Here is a 25,935-nt window from a genome sequence, read left to right as displayed (position 1 = left end):
CTCCGTTTTTTAGCACACTTCACGTCCTTGAAAGGCATCAGAGATTTAATGCTTACTAAGAAAGTCTCTATTATTCTGGCATCTTATGTGTATGATTCCAAAGGCCTTGCCGCAGTAACACCAGTTCCTGTCAGGTCACCGAATTTAAGCGCTGTCGGGCTGGGCCAGCATTTGGATGGGTGACCATCCCGTCTTCCGAGTGCTGTTGGCAAGCGGGGTGCACTCAGCCCTTGTGAGGCAAACTGAGGATCTTCTTTATTGAGAAGTAGAGGCTCCAGTCTCATAAACTGACATACGGTCGGGAGAGTGGTGTGCTGACCACATGCCTCTCCATGACCGAATCCAGTGAAGCCTGCGGGCTGAGGATGACACTGAGACCCGTCAGTACCATTGGACCTTTGCGCCCTGTTGGGGCAGAGTTTGGTTTAGTTCTGTGTATGCTATGAATGCAACATCTTTAAATATGAACTGTTTGTAGTCATCGTCATAGAAACATCCGCCTCGGTAGCTGAGTGGTCAGCGTGGCAGAATGCCATGCCAAGGGGCCCGGGTTCGATTCCCGGCTGGGTCATGGATTTTCTCCGCTCAGGGACTGGGTGTTATGTTGTCTTCCTTGTCACCTCATCCCTATCGGCATGCAAGTCGCTGAAGTGGTTTCAAGTCGAAAGACTTGCTACCAGGCGACCAGTCTACTCGGCAGGAGGTCCTAGCCACATGACATTTCCATTTCCATCATAGAAACCCTGAATGTCTGCAATGATGTTCACACCTTCAGACGGTACTGTGACATGCTCTGGGTATGGTGCAGCGCTTGTTCATTGATACAGCTTGTCGCACAACACCAGTGAACAGGTAACAGCTAATTACACGGTCATGTAGAGCTAGAGCATATGCTGCAGTGCAATGCTTGCTAAGAATGTCTCTATTATTCTGGCACCTTGTGTGTATGCATGAATGCAACACCTTTAAATATGAAGTATCTACACTCATCATCATAGAAATCCTGAACGCCTGCAACGACGTTCATACCTTCAGACACCACTGTGACATGCTCTGGGTACGGTGCAGCACTTGTTCATTTACACAACTCGTTGCACAACACCTATGAGCAGGCAATAGCTAATCACGTGGTCATGCAGAACTAGAGCATACGCTGCAGTTTGTTCTGGGAAATTTACCGAAGAGTCAATCTCAATTCGTACATCTATAGGTCCCGATTTAATTATCTCACTTCGTTTTGCGTATTCTGTTACGACCATTGGCGGTAGAACCTTGAATTTTCGTGGGCTTAGTTGACATCCGTACTCTTCGTCATCGTAATAAGCTGAAGTGGACCTAGTGAGTGGAAGGGCTAGGAGGAAGTGGGTGTGACATTCTTTTGAACAACTTCTGTTTTTTACAATTTTAAACACATCAAAGTTTTAATATCCCAAGACTACCAGAAAGAGAAATAGTTAACATAATCCATGACACAATAAATGACAACGATATTAATAATTGCACACAGTTTCAATCAGTTGATTCCAAAGAATTAGGTCCGTTGAATGTATAATTGAATCAGTTGAACGCCCACTCATACACAGATAAATGGTTTTGAGAATGCACCACCTTAATTCACAAAATATTTAACGCTCCATTCATGAACAAGACTGCCACAAAAGTTTTATACCCAAGGCAGGCCACTATGCGTGTCTGTTTACCAAAAGACGAAATCTGCTTGCATGAAATAGCTTCCGTTAAAATACATAGCTAAGTGTCTCAGGAGCGCCTGACAGGTTTGAATGCCAGCATGAAGTCTTTATTCATCACTTATAAAAATATAACAAAGTTCAGTGGCTGCGGCACTGACACCGATACCGACCAAAAGGTTAACACGGCGATGTGGCAAGGAACGTGTGCCAACTCATCGACGCTTGCAGACAGACGGCTGGATCACAAGAGAGCTCGCGTTGTGGCCAGCGAAGACCGACTGCAAGCAGAGGGCGCCACACTCGCATTGCTCTCGGTCAACACCACAGCAAGTACCGGCGAGGCGGCGCTAAATTCAGGTCACTGCAACTTGTGACGAATTAATGTCGGAACAGAAGCACAGAACCTCGCACAAATGTTAAATGCTAGAATGGACACATTTTCGTCCCATGGCAGGTGTAAATTATCATCTGGGTAGAATTCAGAGTTCTGTTAGACTCTGGCATTAGTTAACCTGCAATTGTAAAATTTGGTGGAATCATTTGCTGTATTCCCTGTTGCATTGGTCTGAAACGCAAGCATGATGAATATGGAAGTCTTCAATTGAACAGAGGTTTTAATAGCCCATATTTGTCTGCTTGCAGTCAGAAGCATTGGGTACTCAAAAAGCTCCCACGAACAGAAAGTTAATACCCCACCATTCAGAACTCTTAAAAGCTTAAAAAATTACTCATCTGTTATAGTGATGTGTGGCATGTTCCATATTATTTTAGTTGATGGCTATCTCGTTCTCCTCTTGAGCTTCTTGAATGAATGAGTTGTGATCGGTTGCTCTCTACCAGAATAAGTTCCTCTTTAGCATATGTAACAATTCGCCGCATGTCTTCAAAGTATCCCATAAGTAGTTTTAGACTTATACTTCCATTAAATCTCCTATACTCTTCGACTCTTCTACCCACTGGCTCTTCTAAGTTTTTTGAATCGTTCATATCCGAGGGAGAGGGAGAAGCAGAGACATATGTTTTAAGAGCTGATGCTACGCCTACACTGCTTATATGGCCAATCGCGACCCTATTAAACTTGTATCGTACCTCATGAAACAGGAACACTGAAGTATTACAAGTAAGGTTCGATGCCACTGTAGCAGTACCATCCCTTTTCGTAAAGAATCAATCGAGGTATATGAAACTCTTGCACAGATTGGTTAAAGCACTTTGGTGTTAGATGACAATCCTAATTTCATCGTTCTTGTTAAACATGGCTATGGGAGAAATATTCCTGACTTGTAATTCTCTCACAACATTCCACCAAGTTAGTTAAATAAAAAAGTGTCATTATGAGGTTTTAAATCCGGTGATTTCAGAAACTCATAGTTCGTATGTGTTATCACCTCGGCATTCTGTCGTGAAGTGGCCAATTTTTACCTGTTTTATTCCTAACACCCATCCCATCTTCATTAGCAATGCATGGACGCTGGGAATCTGCAGGCTGCTGTGAGTCCTGACACGTTGAAGGTCACCACTGCTCCCAATGTCTAACAGGTTCCAGCAAGTTGAAGATCATTGCTGTCACTTCTGTTTCCGACTCCTCTCTGTACGTTTGAGGTCACTGCCAGTCCCACTTTAAATGTAGTCGTACAACGATTTCCTCGCCACAAAATTCGACGAGTTGATTATCCTGATCCAAAATATGCAGCTCTAGATACTTCAACGTCTGAAGTGTTACTGGAAGGTATATGGCGTTGGTAGGAGTATCAATGATCTTACACCCAGTTCCAACCAATGGGATGAATCCATAAAATGTACGAATCAGTCTTTTGTTGGGGTAGGAGTTTGTTGCATTCGACATGGACTGAACTGACAGGAAGTACAGTATATCCACAGACTGATCAGATCTGTAAATTTTATTGAAATCCTGTTTCAGAACCTGTCCCTCTGTGAAACCTAGTAGCTGCCCTATTGAACCTTTCTGCTTAAAAATCAATTGCTGCATTTCGTGAATGTATTTTGGATTTGAGTGTACTGATGGTTCTACGTAGTACACTCCCTTTTTCAAAGTGTTATAAAGCGTCATTTAAATCGTCAATATCGTATGCACCAGGTTCTGTTTCCACAATTTCTTTTCTATCATTAATTTCCAGATGATGTTTATTGTTAGCCTCTGAGATATTTGGAATGCTGTTTTATGTCTGCAGAGCAGTCAGCGTAATACTCCTTTCTCCATTTCTTAAATCAGACGCTGGGAAGTAATTTCCGTGAATTACTTATGATTGTTCTTTTTAAGTGAGAGTATACGACACTACATCTGAACGTCAATTGACTAGTGGATGCTTAATACACCTCTTTACGTATATTCATTGCAAACGTTAGGAGGAACATGATGCATGGATGTCTGCAGAGGTAATTATCAAAGCCTAGGTAGCAACGAAAATTGTAGAACACTTGTCTTCTGCCGGTGAGGTGTCGTTCTAACTCTTCTGGTGGTTGCCGCCTCCAAATGAGTCGAAACAATAGACATTACTTGTTTTTTTTTCTTAACACAGCCTCCCAGTGGGTTCCAGGACCACCAACAACATCTAAATCCACAATTACACATTCTCTGGGTTCCTATATAGTCTTCGGTATTGTATCCTGAATAAACACACTGCGGAATCGTGGACTGCTGAACTTTTTTCTATCAGACTTGAGCAAATCTGTATTTGTAATCGGTCTATCAAGTGGTATGACTAATGCGACTTTTTTTAAAATTTAAGTGGATATCTAGTCTTTCTTGTATGGTTTCAAGTATAGGTCTTTTCCGATGGATGCTGCTTCCATCAAGCGGTTATGTCCTCTTGTTTCCTCTGGCTGCTCCTGAGAGTTTTGTACGCTCTTCACTGTTCTGGCAGTAGTCGCAGCACCAACAGCCAGCGAACCCATTGCTGAGAGACCTGTGAGGGTAGGAATGAGGAACGGGATAATTCCACACGATGTCTTCGGTATCGGCAGAGAACAGGGTGTTTTAAGAAGTCCTTTATGCTTCAGAGCGTTTTTAGCTGCATACATCTCTGTCAGAATACAGATGTTTCCCTGGCTTGTTCTTTTTCTTCGTTGTCTTCCTCTTCTTTTTCAGTGCACGTTCATAACTTGCTTGAAAGTCACACCCAAGCCCAACTTAATTTTACCTCACGTTGTTTTATCAATACAAATTCTACAGTACGCTGTCCTACACCAATATGCTTTCTCTCAAGTATTGCTTTGACTTTATCAGCTAAGATTCGATCTGCAGTGTGACGTCCTGGAAGATCATTATGTAATGCATATGCAATATTACGTACCAGATACTCCTCTTCAAGCATCATGAGCCAAACAGTTCTGAAGCTTTGTACCCGGTCTGCAGTAGTTATGCCCCGGAATGTGCAGTTCAGCTGGAAGTTTGTCGACAGTAGCACCACCTCCTATAAAGTGTCTTCTATCGTACATGTTATGTTACTGTGATAGTTTTTCTCTGTGCGCCCCATTGTATTGCAGATCATCAGCGTCTATCCATCTGCTTTGTGTTGCACGAAAATCAATCCATTTAGCTATCGCCCTATTCCCTCGGTATCTTGTGACACGTTCTATGAGAAACATTTGTGATTCTGAACTCTTGTGCAATCCAGAACTTTCAGTGCCACTGCTATCCTTTAATACACTCCTGGAAATGGAAAAAAGAACACATTGACACCGGTGTGTCAGACCCACCATACTTGCTCCGGGCACTGCGAGAGGGCTGTACAAGCAATGATCACACGCACGGCACAGCGGACACACCAGGAACCACGGTGTTGGCCGTCGAATGGCGCTAGCTGCGCAGCATTTGTGCACCGCCGCCGTCAGTGTCAGCCAGTTTGCCGTGGCATACGGAGCTCCATCGCAGTCTTTAACACTGGTAGCATGCCGCGACAGCGTGGACGTGAACCGTATGTGCAGTTGACGGACTTTGAGCGAGGGCGTATAGTGGGCATGCGGGAGGCCGGGTGGACGTACCGCCGAATTGCTCAACACGTGGGGCGTGAGGTCTCCACAGTACATCGATGTTGTCGCCAGTGGTCGGCGGAAGGTGCACGTGCCCGTCGACCTGGGACCGGACCGCAGCGACGCACGGATGCACGCCAAGACCGTAGGATCCTATGCGGTGCCGTAGGGGACCGCACCGCCACTTCCCAGCAAATTAGGGACACTGTTGCTCCTAGGGTATCGGCGAGGACCATTCGCAACCGTCCCCATGAAGCTGGGCTACGGTCCCGCACACCGTTAGGCCGTCTTCCGCTCACGCCCCAACATCATGCAGCCCGCCTCCAGTGGTGTCGCGACAGGCGTGAATGGAGGGACGAATGGAGACGTGTCGTCTTCAGCGATGAGAGTCGCTTCTGCCTTGGTGCCAATGATGGTCGTATGCGTGTTTGGCGCCGAGCAGGTGAGCGCCACAATCAGGACTGCATACGACCGAGGCACACAGGGCCAACACCCGGCATCATGGTGTGGGGAGCGATCTCCTACACTGGCCGTACACCACTGGTGATCGTCGAGGGGACACTGAATAGTGCACGGTACATCCAAACCGTCATCGAACCCATCGTTCTACCATTCCTAGACCGGCAAGGGAACTTGCTGTTCCAACAGGACAATGCACGTCCGCATGTATCCCGTGCCACCCAACGTGCTCTAGAAGGTGTAAGTCAACTACCCTGGCCAGCAAGATCTCCGGATCTGTCCCCCATTGAGCATGTTTGGGACTGGATGAAGCGTCGTCTCACGCGGTCTGCACGTCCAGCACGAACGCTGGTCCAACTGAGGCGTCAGGTGGGAATGGCATGGCAAGCCGTTCCACAGGACTACTTCCAGCATCTCTACGATCGTCTCCATGGGAGAATAGCAGCCTGCATTGCTGCGAAAGGTGGATATACACTGTACTAGTGCCGACATTGTGCATGCTCTGTTGCCTGTGTCTATGTGCCTGTGGTTATGTCAGTGTGATCATGTGATATATCTGACCCCAGGAATGTGTCAATAAAGTTTCCCCTTCCTGGGACAATGAATTCACGGTGTTCTTATTTCCAGGAGTGTATGTTAGTTCTGGGATTTGTTCTCTGCACTTTGGAAACTGAATATCTCACTTAACCAGTTTGGAAGATATGACTTCTCAAATGCTATCTTGCGTTTTGAGATACGTAGCATGTCACCTACATTAAGTTTCCGTTTAGGTGGTTCCATCATTTTAATACAATAGTGTAAAGTATCTATCAGTCTATTATCATGAACATACATTGCTCTCATTCTTATTGTGCAATGTTTAGCTCGATTGTACTGTGCAGTTATTTCTGGGAGGATATATGTCCATTTGCATGAATCGCGAAGATTAAAACACATCCAATTTTGAACTTTTATTGTTCTGTTCAGACGTTTTAGGACGATCGTCCTTCTGGTAGGTGAATGTTGAGTTGTGATGTATTCCATTCCGCTGCACCACGTCCTTGAAATACTTATTGTAAAACTGTCCACCGTGATCGATTTGAAGTTTGTCTGGACTTCGATTGGTCCCTACCAGCAGCAAATGCTCAAATACCTATGCAAGATGCCTCCCTGTTTTTTTTTTAAATTTTTTTAAGGTAATGCCCAAGCGAAATTAGAGCATTTATCAATAAGCATTAAAATATATTTGACTCCACTAGTCAGACGTGAATATTGACTCATATCTATAAGACCAGCCTGACCAGTAATAACATGCCTAGATGGTATGTCTTAAGTGATGGTTTGTGTAGTTCTTGAACCAGTATCTCCATTCTTACTCGATTATACTTTCCTCTCTACTGTCGGAAATTTTTGAAACAGCCTCACTCGAATGCGCAGTATTATCAGCAGCAGCTGATGTATGAGCAATTGTAATCGATCTGTTAACTCATTGGGATCACCATGGTATATATCCTGCGGGTGTCGATTGCTGACTTTTTATGCAGGACGTCAATACTACCACCAGTGCTATATTGAGCATCTAGTATAGGTCTTATAATGGTTCCGTTTTTCGCACTGCATTGGTTTCCTACTTTCCTACATACGCTGGTCATTTGCATTATACCACCATACATCTCCAGATCTTTGGTAGAATAATTTACAAATTTTGTGGGATTGATGAAAACATGATTCATTAGACCAGCTATTCTTTGAGAGTCCCTATCGGCTATCTGGTCATAGGTTACGTGCCTAACATGTATGGTTCTTCACCCATGGCACCAAATATTTTGTCTATATATTGCTGTGGCGGTTATTGAAATCAGCAACTTTATCGTCATTGTGTAATTTCACTGAGAGTTCGTCGAAAGAATCAGTAACTGATCAAAATATCCACGGGTATGCTGCCGGTCTATAGTGTCCAACGGGCACAATATTTCGGCGATCATACATGTCTCCATCATCAGGTGAACTGACGGACTGAGCTCCTGTGAACGTGCCGGCACGGAGATCCGTACGCTATGGCTGCTCAGAGGGAACTGGGTTCGGTCGCGACGGCGGCCGATTTAAATACCCTCCGCCCCCGGGCGCGCTCCCTCCGCCGTCCGCGCCCCGCGCCACGGTCGCGCGGTGGAACAGATTGCGACGGCGTCTGAGATGACGTCGGTGTGATGGCTCTGTCCGCCGTGGTCGTCACAACTATACGTTTGCTCGATTTACTCTTGATTAACCCGATCGCTGGTTCCCAAACCTTGCTAAGATTATAGCCACAGTCACGGTTTATGAGGTCGTCATTAGTGCTAATTTCGATGGCCTCTCTAACAACGCTGTCCCAGTATCTCGACGTCTGTACCAGAATCCTCGTGCGGTCATACTCCATGGCGTGATTTTGCGACAAACAATGTACAGCGACCGCCGACTTGCTCGGATACATCAGTCGAGTGTGCCTCTGGTGTTCACGGCATCGATCCTCGACGGTACGCATCGTCTGACCAATATACGACTTGCCACATTGACACGGAATCTGGTACACGCCCGCCTTCCTCAAACCGAGGTCATCTTTGGCGCTCCCCACCAGTGCACGAGTTTTATTTGGAGGACAAAACACAGTTCCGACCCGGTGTTTCTTCAGAATGCGGGCGATTTTCCCCGAGAGTGCGCCTGTGTATGGAATAAATGCAGTGCCTACCTCCTCCCTCGTGACGTCATCCGTCTCAACAGGTTGTGCTGCAGTGGTTGGGCGGAGAGCATGTTGAATCTGCCACTCTGAGTACCCATTTTTTCGAAATACAGTTCTCAGATGTTCCAATTCCTGGGGTAGACTCTCTGCGTCAGAGATAGTGCGCGCCCTATGTACTAGGGTTTTAAGTACCCCATTCCTCTGTGAAGGGTGGTGGCAGCTGTCTGCGTGCAAATACAGATCAGTGTGCGTAGTCTTCCGATACACCCCATGACCTAGGGTGCCGTCAGCCCTTCTCTTGACCAAGACGTCAAGGAAAGGTAATTTACCCTCCGTTTCAGTCTCCATAGTGAATTTGATGTTGGGGTGTATGGAGTTTAGATGTGTAAGGAAGTCAAGGAGTTTATCCATACCATGTGGCCAGATGACGAACGTGTCGTCCACATAACGGAAAAAGCAAGTAGGTTTCCATACGGATGACGACAGGGCTTCCTCCTCGAAGTTCTCCATGTACAAATTCGCTACCACCGGTGAGAGTGGGATACCCATGGCAACTCCCTCCGTTTGTTCGTAGTATTCTCCATTAAAAAGAAAATACGTGGAAGTCAAGACATGCCTAAAAAGTTCAGTGGTCTTCTCGTCAAACTTCTGACTAATCAATTCTAGTGACTCTCGCAGGGGCACCCTCGTAAACAAGGAAACGACGTCAAAACTCACCATGATATCTGACTCATCCAACCTGAAGCTATCAAGGCGTTTAACAAAATCCACGGAATTACGGATGTGATGAGGGCATTTACCCACATAAGGACTTAATATTCCCGTCAGGTATTTGGCCACATGGTATGGATAAACTCCTTGACTTCCTTACACATCTAAACTCCATACACCCCAACATCAAATTCACTATGGAGACTGAAACGGAGGGTAAATTACCTTTCCTTGACGTCTTGGTCAAGAGAAGGGCTGACGGCACCCTAGGTCATGGGGTGTATCGGAAGACTACGCACACTGATCTGTATTTGCACGCAGACAGCTGCCACCACCCTTCACAGAGGAATGGGGTACTTAAAACTCTAGTACATAGGGCGCGCACTATCTCTGACGCAGAGAGTCTACCCCAGGAATTGGAACATCTGAGAACTGTATTTCGAAAAAATGGGTACTCAGAGTGGCAGATTCAACGTGCTCTCCGCCCAACCACTGCAGCACAACCTGTTGAGATGGATGAAGTCACGAGGGAGGAGGTGGGCACTGCATTTATTCCATACACAGGCGCACTCTCGGGGAAAATCGCCCGCATTCTGAAGAAACACCGGGTCGGAACTGTGTTTTTTCCTCCAAATAAAACTCGTGCACTGGTGGGGAGCGCCAAAGATGACCTCGGTTTGAGGAAGGCCGGCGTGTACCAGATTCCGTGTCAATGTGGCAAGTCGTATATTGGTCAGACGATGCGTACCGTCGAGGATCGATGCCGTGAACACCAGAGGCACACTCGACTGATGTATCCGAGCAAGTCGGCGGTCGCAGAACATTGTTTGTCAGAAAATCACGCCATGGAGTATGACCGCACGAGGATTCTGGTACAGACGTCGAGATACTGGGACAGCGTTGTTAGAGAGGCCATCGAAATTCGCACTAATGACGACCTCATAAGCCGTGACTGTGGCTATAATCTTAGCAAGGTTTGGGAACCAGCGATCGGGTTAGTCAAGAGTAAATCGAGCAAACGAATAGTTGTGACGACCACGGCGGACAGAGCCATCACACCGACGTCATCTCAGACGCCGTCGCAATCTGTTCCACCGCGCGACCGTGGCGCGGGGCGCGGACGGCGGAGGGAGCGCGCCCGGGGGTGGAGGGTATTTAAATCGGCCGCCGTCGCGACCGAACCCAGTTCCCTCCGAGCAGCCATAGAGTAGGGATCTCCGTGCCGGCACGTTCACAGGAGCTCAGTCTGTCAGTTCACCTGATGATGGCGACATGTATGATCGCCGAAATATTGTGACCGTTGGACACTTTAGACCGGCAGCATACCCGTGGATATTTTGATTATCAAATACGCCGGGAGAAACTTAAGAATCACAATCAGTAACTGGTTTAAAGGTTTCTCTCAGTATCTGCTCTTGATTCAAATGTACTAGCCTTAGCAGCCATAACTTCTCTCGAACTTCCTTTTGTGCAGTGATGTCCTTATGCTCAGTAGGTATCTTGTTATATACTAAGTGGGCTGCTTCACAGGCTTCATCTTATTTACATTTCGCCCAATTCTATCAACCTTTACAGTTAAGTCACGCACTTTTTTTCCAGTTCCATCAACCTTTACAGTTACATCGCTTACATTCTATTCAGGTGGAGTAACTCGTTGATCCGTCTAAGAAGGCTCTGAATATAAGTCTCTAGTCCTTAATTTTACGTTTGAGAGGCAGAAATTTTTCATCTATGTATAGACGAATTCTTTGTCCCTGTTCACCCATCCTTTTGAGGGGAGTGCCTGGCATGAACGCGATCTAGTCCATTGTGTGATATATGATGGTGTACCAACCTCTCTCATAGCTGTTTATATAGAAACTCCTGAAAGACGCGCCAAAACCTACCGTCATTCTGTTTACTTGTTTTATAAATTACAAGAAACCCATACTGTATGTAATTCCAGCACTCTCCACCTTGTATCTTTACGTGTTACTTATCATGTGACAGTACCATGGTGCCATTTTTCTGCAGGACAATGCACGTGTGTCTATGAACTGTCTGAGACGATTTCGGGGAACCCTTGAGGTCAGAAAGATGCCCAGGTCTGTGTGGAACCAGTTGAAGCGTAATTCCATCACAGTACCAGTATTCAGGATATCAAGGACCAATTACAACATTTGTGAGCCAGGTCGTCTCAGGGAAGTTACAACATCCTTATGACACCTTTTCCAGCCGAATCAGAGAATGCATCCCTAATGGGTGCAACGTCATACACATAAGTGAGCTCATACTGGAATATTTTTTTGTAAATTTGACTCTATCTTGTAATTACTGAAATAACATCGCATACCATCTCAACCCGTGAAATTCCATTTCGTTTCTTCCTTCTCTTCCGGATACATAACTTTCATCAGGCCGTACGTATATAAATACGAGAAACGAACATGACTATATGCTAGATAGGTTTTTGCAAAAATGACCTTCAGGATTTTCCTATGGTACAGGAGGAGTTGTTAAGGAGAAACATCTTTAATCTGCATTTTAAAACACTTCTGTTTTCCGTCAGACATTTTATATGCGTGGGCATAATGCCAAAAAGTGTATAGCTGCATATTTTACTCTTTTTTGTGTCAAAGTAGATTCGTTAGAGGATAACGCAGATAAATTTTCCTTCCGCTGTTGTTAATACCCCTGTTACTTTAAAACTATAATGAATTGCGGATAACAAGTTTGACGAGTGAATAAGTGTACTGTGAGGCTCTGGTTAATATTCCCAGCTGCTTAAAGAGATGCCTGCAAGATGTATTCGTGTGAACCCTATTGCAGGTTCAGTTCATCACGAACGTTTATGTTGACAACAAACACTGAGGTGCTACTGAATTCACAGGTAAACAGGGGCGCTATTCCCAACCAAATATCAGGCATGCATACCTGTAAGCACAAATACTGTAATGACTGCAATTCTATTTCCAAAGCACATTTATTCGATGACATACAAACACTCAACTTCAAGAGATCGTGGAACAATATACCACAACTGTAACAGTGCTTCCCTGAGGCTAAGTCCAGTTGGTGAAAATTACCGTCCTCTGTCTAGCGCAAGCACTGTCGAAGAGCGGCTTAACCTCTTCGGACAGAAGAGCTGCGATGATTCGAGCTGTAGCGGCGAGCAGCTAGAATTTTCTGATGGACTCTCTCCGCTGTACCGTCCGATCTCTGTTGCTGGAGCGAAGACTATCTTGCCAGGGTTGTGACTCGGTCCCACAACAACCTCTCTCACATGGTAGACACGTGGCGCATCTTTTTCTGTTGATACTACTGTGAATCGAATCCATCTTCACGCTGCCACTGCTGTGATCCAAAGATATATGTTGTGGTAGCAGTGGATGGAGGAGGGGGGGGGGAGGGCAATGGAATGGGGTATCGTCAGCGCTGGATGAATGTTTTTCTACCACTTCTTCTTTCCTCTTTCAGAGCTGACGTTTTGCCCCTACCTGAGACTGTAACAGGTGTGTTGGTTCTGAAACGGAAAAGTTTATTATGTCTCAGACGGATCTGGTCCACGTGCTTAAGGCAGGTACCACCATCCCCAGTCATTATTACGTACATCGCATACCCATTCTGCATACTATGCTCACTGGCAACAATATATTCTTCTCGCGATGCATTTCTGAATATTTTATTTTATTGTCATGGTATCATACATTCTTCCCATGATGCACTTCTGAAAAAAATATTGTCAACCTCGAAACACCTTTTCTGTCTCTGGCAGTCATTACAGCATGCCAACGAGATTGCGTTAGCAAAAGTATAATTCTCATCTTCCTTTCATGAAGCATCTCAATTGTGATGGTATCCTAATCAGAGATGCTTCTGCATGAAATTAGAAACATTGGCAGAGCACCCTATTGTTGAATTCTTAGCTGAGTTTGCTTATTTATACTTTAAAAATCACCACAAAAAATTTTGCGACACTGTTAGATTCAGGGTGGATTGGTGCGCTAGAAAGATGCTGGATCCCGCTAGCCATACAAAATACTTGAAGGTCTCGAGCTGTAAACATTGGGCCATTGTCACAACTGTTATTGGTAAACCCTCTACCGCAAATATCTGCTTCAGTACTTGAACTGTTTGCGCCAGCACCTGTTCAAGAATGGTTCAAATGGCTCTGAGCACTATGGGACTTAACTTCTGAGGTCATCAGTCCCCTAGAACTTAGAACTACTTAAACCTAGCTAGCCTAAGGACATAACACACATCCATGCTCGAAGCAGGATTCGAACCTGCGACCGTAGCGGTCTAGGGACCGACGACCTCAGCATTTTGGTCCCTTAGGAATTTATACACATTTGAATATTTTCTGTAGGGGTATGTTTACAAAGACTACGATGTTTACGAGTCTGTCTCAGTGTCTGCATCTAGCGCTTGCTGAATTAGTCCTTGTAACTGTAGGACACTGTGTTACCGGGCATCTGTGACAGTGTACTGTACACAAGTAAGAACAGAAGTACTCACAGTAGAAACGAGAGTAGGTCACAAGTACAACAGTGTATACAGTGTTGTAAGAACTGTGAAAATGTTTTATTCTAACTCTTAAACGGCGGAGATGATACTCATCTACGGCGAGTGAAGACAAAATTCAGCTGCAGCCTGCAGGTTGCATGCAGAAAGGCACCCGGACAGAGATCATGCAGCGCGCCGCACAATTGAAAATATCTACAAACCAGTGTATGCAACAGGTAAGGTCGTAACACGCAAATGGTTCCGTAACAAACCCATTACAGGATAAACAGGTGCAGTTGGTGTGTTAGCTGCTGTTCCCGTGAACCCACACGTGAGTTCACGCGACATCACTAGAGGTAGTGCAATGAGTCAAAGCAGTGTTATGCGCATACTTCATCGTCACAAATTTCACCTGTATCATGTGTCGCTGCATCAGCAATTACATGGAGATGACTTTAAGAGTCGAGTGAATTTCTGTCAATGGGCATTAACAGACAATGCGTTGCAGTTCTACCCGTTTACCGATAAAGCGGGTTTTACAAACCACGGCGCAGAGAATTTACGAAACGTTCATTACTGGTCCGTGGACAATCTTCGCTGCTCCGACAGGTAGAGCGGCAGCGACCGTGGAATGTAAATGTATGGTGCGGAGTAATTGAACACCATCACATTGGTTCTCACTTCACTGAAGGCACCCAAACAGCTGCAAAATGCATCGAGTTTCTGCAAAATGATCTCCATAATTGCTAGAAAATGTCCCGCTGGAAACGCGTAGACGTATGTGCTATCAACTTGATGGTGCTCCTGCACATTCTGCAATGAACACTAGGCTGACCCGTGACAGAATGTTCGACGGGAGTTTCCTAGGACGCGGCGGACACAAACTGGCCAGCCCGTTCTCCTGATGTTAAAACTTTAGATATATTTCTGTGGGGTACGTTAAAGGAGAACGTGTACCGTGATGTGCCTACAACCACAGAGGATATGAAACATCGTATTGAGGAAGCCTGTGGCAACATTACACCAGTTGTACTGCGTCGTGTAAGACATTCATTACGCGGTAGACTGCAGATGTACGCAGCAAATGATGGGCACCACTTTGAACATTTATTGGCCCGAAATATCAGGACACACACTTTTACATTCTGTAAATGGAAACGAAAAACAATTTTGTAAGTTTAACTACTAAGTCTAACAAATCAGTGCCCTACAGTATTCTTCAGAGAAAAAGGCTAATAAAAATGTTAGCACATGGAGGTAACGTGCTGTTCATGTCTCTTCTGTACCTACGTTACATCACTATTCTTTTTGTATAATTAATTCGGCTCTCTCCGATACGCACGATTGAACAGCTGAGGAGTTACTCAAGCGTCAGATTTACGTTTCAAATTACTCTGGATGTAATTAACACTTTTCAGTGTAAGAAACGGCATTGATTAAATATTTTTTCCATTTTCAATTGTGGTAAAAGTAATAACAGGTTTCCATATAGTATACGTGGAAGTGGACTGGAGACACTGGAAGGTTTCAGATAGATTATATAATGATAAGACAGAGATTCAGGAACCAGGTTTTAAATTGTAAGACATTTCCATGGACAGATGTGGACTCTGACCATAATCTATTGGTTATGAAGTGTAGAGTAAAACTGAAGAAACTGCAAAGAGGTGGGAATTTAAGGAGATGGGACCTGGATAAACTGAAAGAACCATAGGTTGTAGGGAGTTTCAGAGAGAGCATTAGGGAACGATTGACAGGAACAGGGGAAAGAAATACGGTAGAAGAAGAATGCTTAGCTTTGAGAGATGAAATACTGAAGATAGCAGAGGATCAAGCAGGTAAAAAGCCGAGGGCTAGAAGAGATCCTTGGATAACAGGAGAAATATCGAACTTAATTGATGAAAGGAGAAAATACAAAAACGCAGTAAGTGAAGCAGGCAAAAATGAATACAAACGTCTCAAAAATGAGATCGACAGGAAGAGCAAAATGGCCAAGCAGGGATGGCTAGAGGACAAATGTAAGGATGTAGAGGCATATATCACTAGGGGTAAGATAGATACTGCCTACAGGAAAATTAAAGAGACCTTTGGAGAAAACAGAACCACTTGTATGAATATCAAGAGCTCAGATGGAAACCCAGATCTAAGCAAAAGAAGGGAAAGCAGAAAGATGGAAGCAGTATATAGAGGGTCTATACAAGGGCGATGTACTTGAGGGCAATTTTATGGAAATGGAAGAGGACGTAAGTGGGAGATGTGATATTGCGAGAAGAATATGACAGAGCTCTGAAAGACCTAAGTCGAAACAAGGCCCCGGGAGTAGGCAACATTCCATTAGAACTATTGATAGCCTTGGGAGATCCAGCTATGACAAAACTCTACCATCTGGTGAGTAAGATGCAGGAGACAGACGAAATACCCTCAGACTTCAAGAAGAATATGACAATTCCAATCCCAAAGAAAGCAGGTGTTGATAGGTGTGAAAATTACCGAACAATCAGTTTAATAAGTCACGGCTGCAAAATACTAACACGAATTCTTTACAGACTAATGGAAAAACTGGTAGAAGCCGATCTTGGGGAAGATCAGTTCGGATTCCGTAGAAATGCTGGAACACATGAGGCAATACTGACCCTACGACTTACCTTAGAAGATAGGTTAAGAAAAGGCAAACCTGCGTTTCTAGCATTTGTAGACTTAGAGAAATCTTTTGAAAATGTTGACTGGAATACTCTCTTTCAAATTCTGAAGGTGGCAGGGGTCAAATACAGGGAGCGAAAGGCTATTTACAATCTGTACAAGAACCAGATGGCAGTTATAAGAATCGTGGGGCATGAAAGGGATGCAGCGGTTGGGAAGGGAATGAGACAGGGTTGTAGCCTATCCCCGATGTTATTCAATCTGTATATTGAGCAAGCAGTAAAGGAAACAAAAGAAAAATTCGGAGCAGGTATTAAAATCCATGGAGAAGAAATAAAATCATTGAGGTTTGCTGATGACATTGTAATTCTGTCAGAGACAGCATAGGACATGGAAGAGCAGTTGAACGGAATGGACAGTGTCTTGAAAGGTGTATATAAGATGAACATATACGAAAGCAAGACAAGGATAATGGAATATAATCGAATTAAATCAGGTGATGCTAATGGAATTAGATTAGGAAATGAAACACTTAAAGTAGTAGGTGAGTTCTGCTATTTGGGGAACAAAATAATGATTGTCAAAGTAGATATAAAAAGTAGACTAGCAATGGCAAGGAAAGCGTTTCTGAAGAAGAGAAATTTGTTAACACCGAGTATAGATTTAATTGTCAGGAGGTCTTTTCTAAAAGTATTTGTATGGAGTGCAGCAATGTACGGATGTGAATCATAGACGATAAATTGCTTAGACGAGAAGAGAATAGAAGCTTTCGAAATGTGGTGTTACAGAAGAATGCTGAAGATTAGGTGGGTAGATCACGTAACTAATGAGGAGGTACTGAATAGAATCGGGCGAAGAGAAATTTGTGGCACAACTTGACTAGAAGTAGGGATCGGTTAGTAGGACACGTTCTGCGGAATCAAGGGATCACCAATTTAGTGATAGAGGGAAGCGTGGAGGGTAAAAATCGCAAAGGGAGACCAAGAGATGAATACACTAAGCAGATTCAGAAGCATGTAGGTTGCAATAGTTATTCAGAGATGAAGAAGCTTCACAGGATAGAGTAGCACGGAGAGCTGAAGATATACGAGAATAATTCTTATCACATACGAAATTTTGATTTTTAATTCTTGTTCTGATTTATTTTCGTTATCTTCAATTCGTTTCGATATAATTGGTGACTAAGTAAATAACTGCGTGAAATGTGCTTGTAATTGTATCGCATGCTACATTCATTTGTTTGCGAGTATGATCTCTTGCTTTCATAGAGTGACTATAGGTAGCGTCTTTGCGTTAGGTACCATGTCATTGCTCAAAGCCGACGAGTGAAATCGCCCGCTAAATACACGATACCCATCTCAATTCTTGGCTGGTGGTTCTCACAGACTGACCTCCTTTTTGTACTCTGATTTTGTTTCGTGTATACATACTTTGAATTATGCTTATTAAAAGCTGATCTATATCATTCTTTTCTAAAATTTCCCACAGTGTAAATGTCAATTAATTGGAGACTGGAAATACACAGTCTAAGCAAAGCCTTCCCATCAAAAACGTATTGTGATCATATGTAATAAATGTTTCTGACAGTATCTTCATTTGTTACACACACACACACACACACACACACACACACACACACACACAGCCAAAGAAAAGAAACTGGTACACATGCCTAATATCGTGTAGAGCCCCCATGAGCACGCAGAAGTGCCGCAGTATGGACCCGATAAATATCTGAAGTAGTGCTGGAGGGAACTGAACCATGAATTCTGTCTTTTGAACAGCACGTTGCAAGGCATCCCAAATATGCTCAAAATGTTCGTGTCTGATGAGTCTGGTAGCCAGCGAAAGTATTCAAACTCAGAAGAATGTTCCTGGAGCGACTCTGCAACAATTCTGGACGTGTGGGGTACCGCATTGTCCTGCTGGAATTGTCCAAGTATTTTGGAATGCGCAATGGACACTAATGGATGCAGGTGATCAGACAGGATGCTTAAGTACGTTTCACCCGTCGAAGTCGTATCTAGACGTATCATGGGTCCCATATCACTCCAACTGCACACTCCCCATACCATTACAGAGCCTCCACAGTCTTGAGCAGTCCCCCGCTGACATGCTGGGTCCATGGATTCTTGATGTTGTCTCCATACCTGTACACGTCCATCCGCTCGATACAATTTGAAACAAGTCTCGTCCGACCAGGCAACATGTTTCCAGCCGTCAAGAATTCAATGTCGGCAGTGACGGCCCAGGCGAGGCATAAAGCTTTGTGTTGTGCACTCATCAAGGGTACACGAGTTGCCCTTTCGCTCCGAAAGCCCATATCGATAATGTTCTGTTGAATGGTTCACACTCTGACACTTGTTGATAGCCCAAGGCTGAAATCTGCAGTAATTTTCGGAGCGGCTGCACTTGTGTCACGTTGAACGGTTCTCTTCAGACGTCGTTGGTCCCATTCTCACAGGATCTTTTTCCGGCCGCAGCGATGTCGGAGATTTGATGTTTTACCGGATTCCTGATGTTCATGGTACACTCGTGAAGTGGTCGTACGGGAAAATGACCAGCCGGCCACTGTGGTCGAGCAGTTCTATGCGCTTCAGTCCGGAACCGCGCTGCTGCTACGGTCGAAGGTTCGAATTCTCCCTCGGGCATGGATGTATGTGATGTCCTTAGGTTAGTTAGGTTTAAATCTAATTATAGGGGACTAATTACCTCAGATGTTAAGTTCCATAGTGCTTAAAGCCATTTGAACAATTTGAAAATGACCACTTCATCGCTACCTCAGAGAGGCTGTATTCTATCGCTTGTTTGCCGTCTATAACACCAAGCTCAAACACTATTGAATCTTGATAACCTGCCATTACAGCAGCAGTAACCGATCTAATAACCGCTCCAGACACTCGTTGTCTTATAGAGGCGTTGCACTGGTTGAAAGGGGTTCATTGATAGACGCCGCTACTTCAGTAGTGAATGACAGGCTGTGAATTGGTCCAAAAGAGAAGTATGCTCAGATATCTGAGGCAGTCTAGGCGAACGCTTGCTTAAGGCAGCAAATCAGGGTTCCAGTCGTGGGCCGGCATAAATTAACACCTGTTACTATTGCTACTTTTCAGTGCCCAAATGCGGCTAATGTTAGTAAAACATTTGAATGGTTAGTTATATGGCCACTAGATCAACGAAGGTGCCAGTTCTTTCGGACAGATGTGACACATATGTGTCCAAAACAACAGACATCCCAACCCCTCCACACACATATGCTTGCATAGTATCATGCTTCTGATGTTAAGCTGATCCATGAGGAGCAACTACTGGCTACCTGATCATCTACAGTTGCGCTTCATCTCTTGTTTCTAATTTCATATATATTTAATGGCATATAGTGCATGTTTTTTAGCAACGTGAACTGCATGCTACTTTGATGGCGTTGTGTTAGTTGTAAACAGTGGGAACATGTGTAAGGAGCAAGGTGTTCGCAATTTACCTGTCCCATAGGTGTTCACTGGCCTAGAGTCAACACCTACGGCACAGCGCTGCATTAATGGGAGCCGAGATGATGCCTCAGTGGGGCAGCCGGGTTGAAAATGGAGTAGTGCCTGTGGATAAACCTCTCAAGAAATGTAGAGGAAGACAGTGTTTGCGTTTTGGCTGTGCCATGTAATCTTTTCCAGTGGATATCCTCCAGCTGTAGAAAACACAAAAGCAGTTCTTCGTTAAAAGGGCACTCTCTAGAGTGCTACCTGAAAATGTTTGCATCGATATAACATATTTCTACATTGGGTGAGATACAGATGCCACTTTGGGCTATGCTTTGTTTTATGTTTTGTGAGGGTGGAAGGCGTCAGTCTGGCTCAGAGTTTGGGAAAAACGTTCGAGTGCTAGCTTCTCTGTATAAGGGAATGCAGACTATTGGTTCTTTCAGGAAATTTCTGTTGTTGGGAGCTGTAACTTCGTTTTTAAACTTTCCATCAGAGAGAAGCTTAGGAGCTGATTGTGAGAGTAAGATGCCAAACAAGAGAGGAGAAATGGAGGAATCTGGTGGACGATTACCTGATAGGCACTCTTAGAGTGTAGATATTTAGGGTGTTGGATTTAGTAAACACACTTTTGGCGCTCCCTATAGTCTTAAAAAATTTAGTGCTGATGAGCTGCGGAGGCAGAAGTGACACCTGGCCATCCTGTAATTTGGGACTCATCCAGCTGTGGCAAAGCACGTCTAGCAGCTGCAGTTCCCAATGCACAGTTGGTGATATGTCTGTGGCATGAGGTTTTGAGATTTTGATGAAGTTTAGGTGCGATCAGTCCATGCTTTGTATTTGTGCTGGTGAAAAATATCGCCACCAACGCCCTCTTGAGAGTATGTATTTAGGCCGCTGCCGCTGACCGGAGGGTCAGACTGACTCACTCATTCCAGTTTGGCGTCTGTCAGTTAGTCGCAGAGTGGGTTCAGTTCACACCACAGGTTACGACAGTACATAGTGACTAGAACTGCGACTATAGCAAGGTTACCGATATTGTCTGCAAGAGGACTATTACTGATGACAACACATGGACATTATTCAAGATAAATAAATACTTCAAGTTCATGTAAATAAAGATCCGCATTAATCAAAGGTGCATTCGTGTTGTAGAAAGAGGATACCGATCACCCATAACAACATCTTCTTCCTTGCTTCCTTAAAGTACAAGACTCTACAGTGGCGATGAGAATACTACAGTATTCAATATGTAATCATTATTACAAACATGTAAATGTTCACGTGGCTCACTAGTGACATATTGGGCAAAGGATGGTGTCCGGCACTATGAAAACTGTCCAGTTACATTAATGTGACCATCTGTCAAAAGCCTGAATAATCACGTTTTGCGGCATGGACCGCTGCGAGATGTTCAAGAAACGAGTCAGTTAGGTTCTCGAAGGTACCGACCGGGATGTAGAGCCGTGCTAACTCCAGTACTGTGGGCAGTTGAGCTAGGTTTCTCGATAGACGATCCAAGGCGCGAGAAACCCTATCGAGGTAGTGTTATTTTATTTTATTTATTTCACTAACAGTACAGAGTAACCCACTGCCTTGAAATGTAAGGTGAGTTGGATGCTTCTCAATCTAACAGCAAAGACTTCTCATTGTTACAATCTTATTGGTATACCGTTGATAATGCTTTTTTTTTAAATAATATAAAGAACATAATATATAAAGATTTCTCTGAGGTTACAGCGAATTGAATGCTTAACAATTGTTAACATGGTTCCATATAATTTGTTACTACCTAGTTATGACAATATAATTTATGTAATGCAAATTTAAAAAAAAAAAAAATAACACAATGAGCATGGTGGAAATAATTTGCAGTATGTAGAGGGAAGTGGTATGCTGTACTTGGATGTGTAACACAGTCTAAGTAGCATGTTGATTAATAATGGCCTATTTCTACATATTTCAGACGAGAAGGTCTCGGTACAACCTCGAGCTATTCTCATCTGAAATGGTTTGTACTAATGTATGTTTACACAGATTATACAGATTAACGGCTGATTGAGCACTTCATACATGGAATACATGACTTTTAGCTTTACATGAGAAATACACTTATGTTTGTAACTTGTTAGTAGAAATAGAATATAGTTCACTGCTACCTGAATGCATTATTCCTTAAATAACTTAATAAATTTCTGATATATAAAATTCATTGATTGTAGCATTGAATAGAGAAGAGAATATACTTCTGTCTGCACACAAAAAGAAGAGCAATACATTATTGCTTATGAGCAGTATACTTTAAACACTATACAGTATGTCACTGGGGAAAAGGAGCCTCGGAATAAAAGTTGTTCGAGCCTTCTCCTCCCAAGCGACATTACCTTATTACTACCTTATTACTATGTGGTGACGGTGTTTGTTTTATGATTGTTGTGTTGTTTGTGACTGTGTTGTGGCATGCAGTGTCATGCATTGTTGGTTTTGGTCCCTTACATGTTGATCCCTTCTGAGTCATGTTCACTTAGTGTACGTTACTAGGTTTTGGAATCTGTGGTCGTGTTTGTGTCCTCCCATGTGGTTTGATGTGTTGTTTGGGCTTGTCTACGCCTCCTTCTACACGGGTTTTGGCGCTTGTATTCTTCGTGCAGAGTATTCTATACAATATCGGCTACGCTATTTATTGTGTTCCAGTCATCGGGATACGTATTATTCTGGCGATGTCATTGTCGTTCTGTATAGGTCTCACTTGTGCTAGCGTGTTGCACAGCAGTGTGACATGTTCTGGTGTCCTAGTTTCTCCGCATACGCATACTTCAAGTCTCACAGGTTCTCTATTGCGTGGCCAGGGGAATACGGTAGACGACAAGCTGTGTGACAGTTTGCATTATCTACCATGCTATCCTCCCGAGAAAAAACAAATCAAATGTAGGCGTGGACGTGGTGCTCGTGTTGATCCGTTGTGCCTTCCATAATGGCGAGATCGCCCAGAGAATGCCACAAAAACATTCCCCAGACCATATCGCTTTCTACTCCATTTGCTTTTAGAAGTTCACGCCATACACGTCAACGAACATTTGTCCGATGGAGCAAAAAACTTGTTTCAACTGCAAACACCACTTGCCGACACTGAGTGGATGTCCAGTTGTGGTAATGTCATGCAAATTGTAGCCCTTATCGCTGATGAACAGCAGTCAGAATGGGTTCATTAACCAGGCACCTGCAGTAGAGGCCCTTACGAAGTAATTTCGCTGGATAGTCGTTGAGGAGACGCTGTTGGTAAGCCATTGGTTCATCTGGGCAGTCAGTTGCTCAACAGTTGAGCGTATATTTGCCCTTACATATCTCCACAGCCGTCGTTCATCCTTGTCATCTATGGCCCGTGGTGCTTTACAGTTGCCGGCCGCTGTGGCCGAGCGGTTCTAGATGCTTCAGTTCGGAACCGCGCGACTGCTACGGACGCTGGTTCGAATCCTGCCTCGGGCATGGATGTGTGTGATGTCCTTAGGTTAGTTATGTTAAAATAGTTCTAAGTTCTAGGGGACTGATGACCTCAGATGTTAAGTCCCATAGTGCTCAGAGTAATTTGAATCATTTTTGTTTTGCAGTTGCCTCGGCGTCGATTATGGATAGCACCATCTTTCCATGCACGGTATACTTTAACTGTGGCGGCACACGAACAGTTTACCACATCTGTCATTTCGGAAACCCTTCAACCGCTGGTAAAAAAGCTAATGTCCTTTTGGACATCAGATAAATCGCTCCATTTGTCCGTTACGACAAGACTACACTGTTTCCGTATCCCTTGACACGCTTCATATATCCCCCACTGTTAGTGTTGCCAGCCGCCGTCTGTGAGTGGTTTGTGCCATTAATGTGACTGCACTGTGTATAACATTGCTGTCAGATTTGTGTAACCACTCGTGCAACTACCTCAAAAATGTGTGTAACCTATCACGGTTACCAAATAACCCTGTGACGAAACGCGCCGCTCTTCTTTGGATCTTCTCTATCTCCTCCGTCAAACCGATCTGGTATGGATCCCACACTGATGAGCAATACTCAAGTATAGGTCGAACGAGTGTTTTGTAAGCCACCTCCTTTGTTGATGGACTACATTTTCTAAGCACTCTCCCAATGAATCTCAACCTGATACCCGCCTTGCCAACAATTAATTTTATATGATCATTCCACTTCAAATCGTTCCGCACGCATACTCCCAGATATTTTACAGAAGTAACTGCTACCAGTGTTTGTTCCGCTATCATATAATCATACAATAAAGGATCCTTCTTTCTATGTATTCGCAATACATTACATTTGTCTATGTTAAGGGTCAGTTGCCATTCCCTGCACCAAGTACCTATCCGCTGCAGATCTTCCTGCATTTCGCTACAATTTTCTAATGCTGCAACTTCTCTGTATACTACAGCATCATCCGCGAAAAGCCCCATGGAACTTCCGACACTATCTACTAGGTCATTTATATATACTGTGAAAAGCAATGGTCCCATAACACTCCCCTGTGGCACGCCAGAGGTTACTTTAACGTCTGTAGACGTCTCTCCATTGATAACAACATGCTGTGTTCTGTTTGCTAAAAACTCTTCAATCCAGCCACACAGCTGGTCTGATATTCCGTAGGCTCTTACTTTGTTTATCAGGCGACAGTGCGGAACTGTATCGAACGCCTTCTGGAAGTCAAGAAAAATAGCATCTACCTGGGAGCCTGTATCTAATATTTTCTGGGTCTCATGAACAAATAAAGCGAGTTGGGTCTCACACGATCGCTGTTTCCGGAATCCATGTTGATTCCTACATAGTAGATTCTGGGTTTCCAAAAACGACATGATACTCGAGCAAAAAACATGTTCTAAAATTCTACAACAGATCGACGACAGAGATATAGGTCTATAGTTTTGCGCATCTGCTCGACGACCCTTCTTGAAGACTGGGACTACCAGTGCTCTTTTCCAATCATTTGGAACCTTCCGTTCCTCTAGAGACTTGCAGTACACGGCTGTTAGAAGGGGGCAAGTTCTTTCACGTACTCTGTGTGGAATCGAATTGGTATCCCGTCAGGCCCAGTGGACTTTCCTCTGTTGAGTGATTCCAGTTGATTTTCTATTCCTTGGACACTTATTTCGATGTCAGCCATTTTTTCGTTTGTGCGAGGATTTAGAGAAGGAACTGCAGTGCGGTCTTCCTCTGTAAACAGCTTTGGAAAAAGGTGTTTAGTATTTCAGCTTTACGCGTGTCATCCTCTGTTTCAATGCCTTCATCATCCCGGAGTGTCTGGATATGCTGTTTCGAGCCACTTACTGATTTAACGTAAGACCAGAACTTCCTAGGACTTTCTGTCAAGTCGGTACATAGAATTTTACTTTCGAATTCACTGAACGCTTCACGCACAACCCTCCTTACGCTAACTTTGACATCGTTTAGCTTCTGTTTGTCTGAGAGGTTTTGGCTGCGTTTAAAGTTGGAGTGAAGCTCTCTTTGCTTTCGCAGTAGTTTCCTAACTTTGTTGTTGTACCACGGTGGGTTTTTTCCGTCCCTCACAGTTTTACTCGGCACGTACCTGTCTAAAACGCATTTTACGATTGCCTTAAACTTTTTCCATAAACACTCAACATTGTCAATGTCTGAACAGAAATTTTCGTTTTGATCTGTTAGGTAGTCTGAAATCTGCCTTATATTACTCTTGCTAAACAGATAAACCTTCCTCCCTTTTTTATATTCCTGTTAACTTCCATATTCAGGGATGCTGCAACGGCCTTATGATCAC

This window comes from Schistocerca serialis, chromosome 9, assembly GCF_023864345.2.
Source record: "Schistocerca serialis cubense isolate TAMUIC-IGC-003099 chromosome 9, iqSchSeri2.2, whole genome shotgun sequence".
NCBI lineage: Eukaryota > Metazoa > Arthropoda > Insecta > Orthoptera > Acrididae > Schistocerca > Schistocerca serialis.
The sequence above is the reverse complement of the archived record's forward strand: the minus strand, read 5'-3'. Positions refer to the sequence as shown.